This window comes from Pinus tabuliformis, chromosome 2_2 (assembly GCF_031772625.1).
Source record: "Pinus tabuliformis cultivar Carrire ecotype Pingquan chromosome 2_2, CPIR1, whole genome shotgun sequence".
Taxonomy (NCBI): domain Eukaryota; kingdom Viridiplantae; phylum Streptophyta; class Pinopsida; order Pinales; family Pinaceae; genus Pinus; species Pinus tabuliformis.
In genome coordinates this window covers 717251985-717262775 of record NC_142300.1, presented here as the reverse complement: position 1 = coordinate 717262775, position 10791 = coordinate 717251985, and the positions used below count along the sequence as shown (strand labels likewise).

The window sequence follows — 10791 nt, the reverse complement described above, 5'->3', positions numbered from 1 at the left end:
GATGGACTAACTCCTTAAAATGCAACTCTGGGTCCTTCCTCTCGAACCTCTCTAGACCGCTCTGGGTGAACTCTATGTAGGTGGTAATATGGATGTGCCCCAACATGATCAATCCATAATACCACCACTCTTGGGCATCTCCCTCCAAGTGAAGAGTAGCAAATCATATGGCATCAACTTCCCACATGGGGTTCAAATGGAAGTATGTGTCTAGCTTCTGTATCCATCACCTGACTAAACTCTTTATTGAACCATAAAAACTTGGAAGTGTAACCTTCCTTGCCAACTTCTGCACATCATGGTTGGATGTTCCCCCTCTGTAGTGAGTTCTATCCCCTGTAGTGCACCTCTCCTTGAGGTGGATGTATTCCCCAAAATATGTCACCTGCTTAATTCGGGCATCCAAACCCTCATACTCATCAATTCTTGATGCAACCGAATGGATCAAATCGGCAATCGGGACTGGCTCCCTCTCCGGCTCGGCCTCCTCCACAAAGTGAGGTAGAGTAGGATGACCTGACTGTCCATGCTGGGGAGTGTGTGGGAGCTGATAAGTGTGACTACCTCCTCCTGCTCTGGAGCCTCCATCACCTTGAGGCTCTCCCTCGAGCCTACTGCCCAACTACAACCCCATCACCTAATGCGTCATGTCCATCATGATATGCCCTTACCTCATTATTTGATGATTAGTCCTCAACAACTCCTCCAAAATTTGGTTTTGACTTGTTTTCCTGGGCTGCTCTTTGTCCTCCTGGTTGTCCATCCCTTCTCTACGGTTCTCCACCTCGGTGTCTGAAAATGGGTTTGGGCCTTCGTCTCTACCTTGACCCCTACCTCTGTCTCTACCATGACCTCTCTAGAAAGATGTAACCCCTTGATATCGTAGTGGAATCACCCGTGGATATTCCCCACCCTAGCCAAGAACATTCTTTGATACTGTTAGAGTCGGTCTGGTCATCCCTCCGTCAGAGATAATTTCGCTTATTGCATTTCATTTTTAGGTGTCTCGCTCAATTCACATAGTTGCATTCCGTTAGGGGCATGCCATCATCTGACGGTAGGAAGGGTCTTTTTACTCATGTCCCTCATGATTATGTATCTGCTGGTTTGTGTTTGTGTGTATCTGTTTTACAGTCATTTACAGTTATGGATGGTCTTTTAGTTAGCAAAGAGTTTTAGGTCTAGGGTTTTGTCGATTTAGTCTTCAAAATGCCAAATAATACCAGCAGACGCATGAGAGGTTCCAAATCAGTTTCCATTGCAAAATTCCATCGTCAATAATGCTTGAGAACGATTCTTCTTCAAAACTCTGTTTTGAAGAAGAAATCATCAAATTTGTTTTTAAATATGTAATTTTTCAAAGTTTTTAGTCATGAAATGTTTCAGGCGCCACCCTGATCCTTTGCCAAAGTCCACTGCCAATCATCCCTGCAAGCAGACAAAGTAAGTTCATCATCAGTCCTAAAGTCAGAGGAAACAAGAAAACATAGTACATTTCAAAATGTGAAAGTGCCAAAGTTCTGCAACGTAAACAATGGGTTTTGCAAATCAAAGAATCAAAGTCTAGGCTATAAAAGATATTTTTTGTGTTTCAACATCTCATCCACATACCAAATACATCAAAGAAGCCAAAGTGAAACGTGGAGGAGCGAAATTGAGTTTGAAAGTCGAAACTGTGGTGAAGACAGTGTGTGCAGCGCATTGGGTTAGAGCGCGACGCACATAGGCTGCGCGACGCACTGGGCCTCCTGCCACAATTCTTTTCTCCACTTGCACGGTGCATCCACGAGGCGCGGCACACTGGGTGTGCGCGCGGCGCACAGATCCTCCAAGGCAAAAATTCATCACGGCTTCAATAAAAATCAAATCGAATCAACTCATTTGCTCCAAATAAGTGTTAGTGGAATTTGTTATTGCTTGTGAAGAAATAAACTGTGGTTATTTGAATGAAGATCGAGGCACCATGTTGCGATTCAAAGTTATATATGTAAGGTAGGTGACTTTGCAGATGATAATCGGGTGGGCATTGATCATTCATTGCATCGTATTAGTGCTATTTGAAATCGTAGGGGATGCATTATTGGCCTCAGATGTCGAGTTGGCCGGGCAATATTTGGAAGTGCATATATGGTTCGTGACCTAGTTGAGAGTGGGGGTTCTCTTTTAATTAGGACACCCAGGTGTTGGGAAGACCACTGTAATTAGGTCATGATAGAAGTAGTTGAGAACCCTATGCCTCAGACGATTGTAATTGATGAAATTGGAATAGAGCTTGAAGCCTTGGCTACCAGTACGATTTCTCAACGTGGAATACAGCGAGTTGGAACAGCTCATGGAATGACAATTGAGAATCTAATAAAAATCCTTCTCTAGAGATGCTTGTTGGTGGCATCCAAAGTGTTACACTGGGGGATGATGAGGCGTTTAGAAGGGGAGTTCAAAAAACAATACTTGAGAGAAAAGGGCCACCTACTTTTACTTGTGCTGTGGAGATGATATCACTGACTGAATGGCAAGTTCATCATAGCTTAGAAGCAACTGTGGATGCTATTCTTGCAGGACGATCTCCTTTGTTTGAAGTTCGTAAGATGGGTAGTTCTGGGGTTATAGTTGAAAATTCTAGTATTACCACAGATGCAAATCTTCAAAGCACCTCTTGCAACACCAATGAGAAGCGTAAGGAGGATGTTAGCCATGAGTCAGATGCCCAGAGTGAAAATAATGATGATAATGATTATGTTTCTACATTTAGAAGCAATGTTAAATAGTTCAGAAGGGATGACGATACACCCATTCGTTTGTATACATATGAGATTATGGATGCTAATTATAAAAAATTGGTTTTTATTCAAACGACAAAAGGGAAGGTGAAAATTCAATGACCAAAAGCCAAAATTAGAACGAAGAATATCTACTACAGCAGAGAGATAGGAACAGATTGCTATTTTTGCCCTCAGTCATGATTTCATGGGATCCACACTACATTTTTTGCCTTTTGATCGGTCATCAGAGAAATTCAAGTGGAACGCTTTTCTGTCTTTAGAACAAATGAATGACTCTTTTTCTATCTTCATACTTTCAGTTGAAACAGCTCCCTATTTTCATCAATCTGTTTTCCCACCTCTGAGTTTATTTATTGTATTGTAAATCATTTGTAAAGGGGTCTGAGTTCTGGGAAAGGTGGGGAAGAAAAACTTAGGACTTCACTGTACAGTTTGGCCAAGAAATTAATAAAATGATGCAGCTCTGATTCATGAGATTCATGTGGTATGAGTTTAGTATATGTTTCTTCTTTCTGTTTCATATGTATCTTGTTATGTTTTATTGTTCATTCATAATCATTTCCAGTTGAATGATTTTAAGTAAGAAAGGTAGAATCCAGTTTACTGCTCTGCCTTGGGAAGGCATTCAAGCTTTGTGTCTCTTCTTCTATTTGAAAAGGATTCATTTATTATGCCCTTTTTAGCCTCTCAACAGTTCTTCCACTCCATATTATTTAAATTGGATTGCTAAACCTCTTGCCTATCTTGCCTTACGAAATAATCTGTGTCTTTGATTTAATTTCCCAGCTCATGTTGTCCTTTGTCCCATACAGCCCAGAAAATTCAGTCATTCAATAAATTACCTCTTTCATATTTATTTACTAGCCTAAAATCAGTTCCCATTTTAAGTCATCTCAAGCCCCATTGAAACACTTTTCACTGAGATTGACCCAGAGAGAGCCCTCTCCTGTCCTCGTAGGGCTAGCTACGAGGTTGAGCGTGGTTTGATGTGGGCCTAGAACCTTGCCTTTTCAGCCTGAGGCAAATCTAGGCTCTAATAGATACCACTGTAATATTCCTAGTGGAAATTTTATGATGATAAAGAAGACATGCACAAATAAATAACACATAAAATTTTAGAAATGCATACACATAAATGAGAAATTTCTGCAAATCCCAAAACTAGCCAAATTTTACTAATAATATCTGTTTTGGTATAAATGAGTTGGAAAACGTGCACCTTGGCTTGCACAAGGCAAGATATAAGGACCGGGTGATGAGTATAAGAAATCCTAACTGCTGCAATAATCAACTCGAAAAAACTGCGTTGCTGCTCCAAAACTACATTGCTACTTGATTTCGTCCCTTGATTTTCCCACTCTAGAGTGCCCAGAAAATTCTAGGAATTTTGGATTGTGATCCTTGCACAAAACCAAAAAAACCCCGAAAGGGTTTCCCTTGGTAAAACCTTAAAAAATTTACCCTTCATAGCTTGACCCTCCTCCAAATACAAATTTTGTTGTTGTGGCTGATATTTTTCAATATCTACAGTCCCAACTCCAACAATCCTCCTCAAATGGCCCTCCAAATGATCTCCCAGCTCCCCAGCTCCAAAATCCCCGGGATAATGTTGCCCCAACAAATCTCACTGCAATGATTGCGTAGTCATGGAGGAGATGACATAGTCCTACATGTGATGAAATGAGAGTTGCGTATGGGATGGCCCTCTTGTCTATAGCTTCCCTCTACACTTCTAAAAATGGTGAAAGGATGCTCTTATAACTTCTCTGTACAATTTCCCTACAACCGAGCTCTACAAATGACTAGTGAATTCCCCCTCTATGTTGTGGTGGCTCCTGGACTGCGTGTTATGCTCCAGAAATGTGTATGACCTGCAACTGATGTTTCTTCCAGTCTCAATGGTGAAGGAAATCCTTCCTTGGGTGGCACTCGAAGTCCACCGAAGAAAGTTTGAGCTTCTCTCCTTGGGAAGCTCTTGTACTAAACAACACAATGTTGGCTCAGCTGAACAACTAAGGCAATTTTGCTTTTCAAATAGACAAAAGACCCCTCTTGCTCCCTCATTCCTTCCTTTTATAATTGTTGGCCATGCATTCCTTGTGGGTCCCTCCATAATTTCGATTTTTCCTTAAGGAATTCGAATTCCCTTCCTCCCAAGTGCGTATTTCGAGTGGACGCCATAGTCCACTAGCATGCAAATGAAGCATTCCTTCTATGTTCTCCACCAAAATTTTCCTTAAGCTAGTATTAACCAAAATTGTCAAAATTAATTTTCCCAACTTTAGGAAAATTTAGGAAGGAACATTACATTATCCATCATTCCTACAACTCCATTGCAACTCGTGGGTTTGCATGGAAGAAGAGTACCCAATGATTAGGAAAGGAGACTAACTAGTGAGTCAGTAATGTTTGAAAAATCTTGGTGTAAGGATGGTAGAAACTCAAGATCTACATCAAGTTGATGGAAGACAACCTAGAATTCCTTGGTAAAACCATTGGTGAATGATATATCCATTTAATTTCATTACTATATTATTTGTTTTCATATTGATATTTATATGAATATTTTAACCAATGAATACTCCCAATCAATTGCCCATGTTAACTCAATAATGAATATGTAATTATTTTTATGTTGGATACATCATATGTAACAATGGATGTTATAGGTTTTCCTCATTTTTTTGGTTGATGATAATTAATTATTGGAAAAAATAAAACAAAAAAGAATATTGAGGTTAGTGTGATGAGTGTTAGGGTTAGTTAGCTATTGGTGTTACATGTGGTATCAAAACCATAGGTTCAACCTTTAGGACCTATCAAAGTTCCTACATGTTTAGATGGTTTGTACAATAAATTAAAATATGAATCTACTAGCATAATATAAATTGTGTTTCCTCAAAAACCCTTAGAATATCACATGTCAGCACATAAAAAAAATCAACGTAGAACTTAAGAGTCCAACCATCTAGTTCTAGGTTCTTAGTTTTTTAAAACCTAAACATAGTCCTCTTAATTTTATTCTTGGTTACAAGAGCCCCAATGGAATCATTTGCCTATTGATGAGAAACGAGGGAACAATATTATTACCTGCATATGTTTTCCAATATGGATCACCTCTAGTTATATGAATAAATCTCCAAGATAGATCACTTTTTCTTCTGCAAGTTATTCAAAAGATGTAAATTTTTCCCTCTAAAAAAATATAATTCCCAAATCATATTAAAAAAATTTCTATGCTATGTGAACTTATGTAATAAAGAGCTATTATTTTTCCCCCCTCCAACAAAATAAGTTGATTATCAGAAACCCCATATGTTCCAATCCAATTTCTCTCTCTCTCTCTCTCTCTCTCTCTCTCTCTCTCTCTCTCTCCTCTCTCTCTCTCTCTCTCTCTCTCTCTCTCTCTCTCTCTCTCTCTCTCTCTCTCTCTATATATATATATATATATATATATATATATATATAGTTCTAGGTTCTTAGTTTTTTAAAACCTAAACATAGTCCTCTTAATTTTATTCTTGGTTACAAGAGCCCCAATGGAATCATTTGCCTCTTGATGAGAAACGAGGGAACAATATTATTACCTACATGTGTTTTCCAATATGGATCACCTCTAGTTATATGAATAAATCTCCAAGATAGATCACTTTTTCTTCTGCAAGTTATTCAAAAGATGTAATTTTTTCCCTCTAAAAAAATATAATTCCCAAATCATATTAAAAAAATTTCTATGCTATGTGAACTTATGTAATAAAGAGCTATTATTTTTCCCCCCTCCAACAAAATAAGTTGATTATCAGAAACCCCATATGTTCCAATCCAATTTCTCTCTCTCTCTCTCTCTCTCTCTCTTTCTATATATATATATATATATATATATATATATATATATATATATATATATATATATATATCTGGTGACCACCCCTATTTCAAATGCTTGAAACCAACGAACTAAACCATTTCTAATTCATGTAGATTTTGATCACAGTAATTCCAATTACCTCTCTCTCTCTCTCTCTCTCTCTCTCTCTCTCTCTCTCTCTCTCTCTCTCTCTCTCTCTCTCTCTCTCTCTCTCTCTCTCTCTCTCTATATATATATATATATATATATATATATATATATATATATATATATATCTGGTGACCACCCCTATTTCAAATGCTTGAAACCAATGAACTAAACCATTTCTAATTCATGTAGATTTTGATCACAGTAATTCCAATTACCCAATATGATCAAATACAAAACATCTTCTTTAATCCATTCATTATTAAATTTGAATGAAACTAGTTCTTTTTCCATTACATAATATAATTGCAACAAAATAAGTTGATGACGAAAACCCCCATATGTTCCAATCCAATCCTCTCTCTCTCTCTCTCTCTAAATTCTTATTGGAATTCTTGAGATTCTCTCTCTAAATTATTATTGGAATTATTGAGCTCCTCTCTCTCTCTCTCTAAATTATTATTGGCATTCTTGAACTTCCCTTTCATAAAAATACTTATAGTCAAAGAAATGGTGTCAAGATATGAAATATATGAAATCCATGCAGTATATAATCCACCTAATAATCCATTTGCATCAATAGTATAGAAATTCCACCCAAGAAGAAATGAATACAATAGTACTGCAACCTTAGAACATGCAACCTTAGTTTCTTGTAACAATATAACATCAAGCCTATACATCTTGAAAATCCTATGGAGGACTATCCTTTTTGTTGCACACCTAACCCCTCTCACATTTAAAGAAAAAATAGTCATGAAAGGTTTCTATTCCCAGGCTTCTCTACTTTAAATGCCCAAGATGTTGTTTATTTTGGAACTTGCGTCATTTCTTTGGTTGTTTTATGTTTTTCCTTGTACATGACTTCTTTTCACCCTGGATGATTAGGTGGTTACATTGTGGGTGCAATCCCACCATTGATAACATCAAATCCCTCACAACCCTTAATATTTTGAAAAAAGAAAACTGTAATGTGGAGATGAGGGAATGACCTCTAAGCCAAAAGGAGGGTTATTGGAATTAAGGCAAGACCTTAGATCTAACACGTAGGGCACAATGAAAACCTTTACTTCCTCCTTGGGTGAAGCCATAAATAACACAACACCCACATTATCCGTAAACCCATAAAAAATTAGCCTTTGACATAGGTCCTAGATCTCATGGCAAAGAATCATAGTCTAAAGGAGTTCTTTTATCGTTGTGTGACAACCCTTTTGGTTACCCCCCTTGTAATTATCCTTTTGAATTGTAATTCATGTAAATATTATTGAAATGTAAACACATTCACTAGTTGTGAGGAGTGGACATATATTAAGAGTTTTGAGGAGGAATTGGTTAAGTTAAGGCTATTCATTTTAACGACCACCATATTTCTGACTGGGTTTTAATGGCCTACATGGTAGATAAGGAGATGGAGTATGGGTTTCCTAAATGGAGGAAAACCCATAACCCCTTTGTCTTTTATCGTGGGTTGTGCTACATGATCAACATGTAGGAGTACGTTGGGAAGCATGATTGAAGAAAGAAAACATGTGGAGACATTATGCATTTTGAAATCCTATGAGGTGGAGCAGGTGGAGCATGGTGTGCTCTGGATCCATGGTTTACAAAGGAAAAACTCTATGTGTTTTTGATATCTATAGGATTAACATATGGACATTCTTGAGCTCTAGGTTCCTAGATGAACAAATGGAGGCACAAGAGGATATAATCCTGAACTAAGTCGGTGGACAGGGGTTGGTCTTTGGATTCCTATGTGATTAATGTGAATGACATCAATTTTAATTCGCTTGAGCACTTACTCCTAAAACTATGAATCTAGCTCGGGGGTGGTCATCTACAAGAAATATTGCATTGTAGTTGGCCTATAGTTGGGTGGAGAGTGGAATTTTGTCCCTCAGCTTCTAGTTATTCACTTTTTAAGATAAGTTTCTTTCTATTATTTTCCGTGAGTTTTTAATGCACATGAATTGTAATATTGTTGTAAATGTAAATGAATGTATCAACACTCATGGAGGAATGGTATTATTCCTAGTTGTTCTTGTCCTCATGGTTTGAAGAGGATTTGCAAATCCCCGAGACTGCTGTGTTTTCCTGAGTTTAGGGGTAAATTACATAGTCTATGTATTTATTTGCTAGGTTTAATTGCTTGTCATTGTGTGTGGTCTTCATTACTGATATGCAATGCTTTCCATGGTTATTTTTATTATGGATTGGTGTAAGTCCATGACCAATGCTTGTATGGAATGTAACATTAGTGGTTCTGATGTTTCTTGTTTAAATCCATTATGTGATTAATAAGATGTGATTGCATTTAAGCTTATAATTAAGTCTCATTGATGTTTTAGTTGAGTCTTGTACTTGGAGGTATGCATGATTGAAAGTTTTATCACTCACAATATGACTATGTTAATGCCTGTAAATCTAGTGTGGAATGGGGTTTCCATTCCTGCATAAATTAACATATTATGGAAGGTCTTCTTTCTTGTAGAAGACAATGTTCCAAGTAACAATTTAATTTGGGGATTTTTTTTGAAGAAACCCAAATGGTTTCTCTTGGATATTAAGAAGGAAAAAGCCAGTAATTAGAGCTTGGTATTAGGTTAGTCTAGGGAATTCTAGGAGTTCGAGCATTAGGGAGGACAAGTGAGTGTTGCATTGCTAAGGGGCCAGATAATAGATGGTATAGATATAGCATAAATTGGGTATTTTTTAGTCCAAAATAGGTGTATTCGACATGGGGTTCATAGAGCTAAAGGTCACATCATCACAGAGCGCGACTCCCTGAAGTTTTTCTATAGTGTCTCCTATGCAATGGAGGCACAAATTTGTGGTCAATGGAAGACGTAGAACAAGAAATATCTCACTGATTGATGTCTAATTTTATAGTGCACTATGGCTAGCCTTCCTTGGTGCTAGGTTGTAGAGTTAATATGGTGCAGTGGCGAGATAAAAAAGTGTACATCCTAAGAGATATAGAAAGTGGTGGTATATGAGAGGAAGTCCCTTATCCATTAATGTTTTTTTAATAAACTATTATAATATAAAACAATGGAATAAAATGTCACGGGGTGGACTTTGGGGCCCATGGTCTAGGTGATGTGGCATGTGCCACATGGTTTTCGCCATGGCCGCACTTAGAGCCCAAAGTGATGTTTGACCACCTGGGTAAGGTGGGGATGTCATGTGGGTGCCACGTGGCATGTACCTTGCCTATGTGGCATGATTTAAATGGTGATACTTTAAAAAAACATAATTTTTTATCCAGAAGTTGGATCAGGGTAAAAGTTATATCATCGAAAATCTCTTGATGAGATAGATGCAATGGTGTTGTCTAAAGTTGATTCTGCCATCTTTGGGTAGAAAGAAAATTTTGTAACCCCATTTGCATGAGGAAATTATGAAGTTTGGGTTAGGGGAAAGTAACACCTTCAATGGCTCTAGATATCAAAGGGAGCATAGAAGGGAGTGTAACAAAATGATATCAAACCATGGTTCAACATTGGACCTAGATGGGCTAAAAAATAACTATATTTGAAGCTCTGTTACAAAGTGTAGTCCTTAATGGATGCTTGTTTGTTGTGTGTGTTGATTGTGGATTGTGTGTTGCATGCTTATAAGTGTTAAAATCAGAATGATGGTATGATAAGTGATTGGAAGGATAGAGTTTCAATCTATTATTTTGTTTCTAACTAGCATACTAACTTGATTTTTTTTTTCATATAGACTTATATCCATGGCCTTATTGCAATTAATCCAAGGTGATGGGTAAATGTGTTCAATTATATTTTGATTGGATAATGTTGTGTGTGTAAAAACACATAGGAAAGCATCAATTACCTATAATGGAATAAGGGTTGAGAAAAAAAATGGTGTGGCACAACCCTAATAAATGCCACTAGCACTAGGAGGAAGAATCAATTGGAAAGAGGATGGAGAAAGACTTTGTTAACTGGATGAACACCCTTAGAAGTATAAGAGTTGAGATAAAAA

At 37.4% G+C, this 10791-nt stretch overlaps 1 pseudogene; it reads left to right on the top strand.

Moving 5' to 3' along the window:
- Positions 1-1372: 1372 nt before the first annotated feature.
- On the top strand, positions 1373-2814 carry LOC149194680 (protein SEEDLING PLASTID DEVELOPMENT 1 pseudogene; annotated as a pseudogene).
- Positions 2815-10791: the final 7977 nt, after the last annotated feature.